Consider the following 1,467-nt stretch of genomic DNA (forward strand, 5'->3'; position numbering starts at 1 on the left):
TTTATAGCTAATAAGATCACTTTTTGTTAAATTATAAAGCACCATCTGCAGATACATACACAGCACACACGAGAGGCCAACGGAATGAAATGTACATCGGTATCTAGTGAGAGGTGATCACGTGGCAGCAACTTCACCGGGGAACGGTGACACGGGCCAGTGCAGAGCGGACTTTTTGGTCTGATCTTTGGTAGAAAAAAGTCTCTCTAGGTTTCTTCGTGAAAAAAATTCTGCATTGGTTAAAAAGAAAAAACAGCTTGCCTCAGCTGCCCCAGACCCTCCTGTCCAGGCAGCCTTGTTACAGTGTGGTCCCCTCCCTGGGTAGGCCTCAGTCACCTGCCCTGATGGGGAACAGCAAGGGCAGGTTCAAAAAGGTCACTTAGAAAATACCCGTTCTCGTAAGCTTTGCTGGAAACAGGAAGTCAACGTAAGGCTGTAGGGCTATAAACCTGGTGTTTAGTACATGTCTGCTGAATGAATGAATGAATGAATGAATGAAGTAGAGGAAAGGCAGCATGAGACGTGAAGTCTGCAGGTCAGGTGTGATTTTGCTTAACTGCTTCCAGCTGACTCCAGTGCTGGCCCGGGTTGTGGATTCTGAAACTTTCTAGATTAATTTACAGTGTAACTTCGCAGAGGTTCTCACAAAGGTGATTCAGTCACCTGCCTGAGAAGCACCCCAGTCCCACACGCTGTTGGTGCAGTTGAATCAAGAAAGTCCGGGAGACACAGCCTGACCGCCAGCCCCACCGCCCGGCCGTCTGGAGCCTGCCTGCGCTGGGAGGGCCCCGGGCAGCGGGCTCGCCGGCCTCGCTCGGAGCACGGCCCCGATCGCCACCGGCCGAGTTTACTCGACTTTCCAGATGGCGATCTTTCCTTCCTCCCGGCCGGACCCGCTCAGCACGTATCTGTCCTCGGCGGAGCACAGGGTCTTCACGGTGTCGCTGTGGGCCACCAGCTCCTTCTCCACCGTCCTCCGCTCAGCATCGATCACGTAGATTTTCCCTTTGGATTTCCCCTGCGACAGCCCAGTGCCGCCCACCCAGATCTGCCGAGAGAGACGGGGGCACTGGCACACACGGGTCTGCCCGGGAGAGGAGACCGCTCGTGTGCGTGGTGGTGCCCCCACCCCCCCGTGTTCCAGGTGGCAGGATTCGCCCCCAAACCACACGCGCCTGCCCCAGTTTGCGGGGCTGCCCCGGGCTGCAGGCCCTGCTCACCTGCTTCTTCACCCTGATCATGCAGCTGACCTCGGAGCAGTCCTGCAGGCGGAGCCGCTGAGGGGGCCGGGCCAGGTTCCCCAGGCCCCAGATGAAGACGTCGTCATATCCCGCACACGCCGCCCACAGCTGCCCCTGCTGAGACAGAAGTCACGAGGTGGGGGGCGGCAGACACGCCGCAGGTGCCTTGGGAGGACCCGGGAGCGTGTGGGGGGCGGCAGACACGTCGTGGGCGCCTTGGGAGGAC

The 1,467-nt window shown here is 58.2% G+C and overlaps 1 long non-coding RNA gene across 1 annotated transcript; it reads right to left on the reverse strand.

Annotated features, from left to right (window-relative positions):
• Nucleotides 1–551: 551 nt before the first annotated feature.
• Nucleotides 552–1,379, reverse strand: LOC105305820. Its single transcript, XR_897115.2, has 2 exons — nucleotides 1,221–1,379; nucleotides 552–1,048 (listed from the first exon to the last, which is right to left on the reverse strand). It is a non-coding gene; the product is annotated as an uncharacterized LOC105305820 (long non-coding RNA).
• Nucleotides 1,380–1,467: the final 88 nt, after the last annotated feature.

This window comes from Pteropus vampyrus, unplaced genomic scaffold (genome assembly GCF_000151845.1).
Source record: "Pteropus vampyrus isolate Shadow unplaced genomic scaffold, Pvam_2.0 Scaffold398, whole genome shotgun sequence".
Taxonomy (NCBI): Eukaryota; Metazoa; Chordata; class Mammalia; order Chiroptera; family Pteropodidae; genus Pteropus; species Pteropus vampyrus.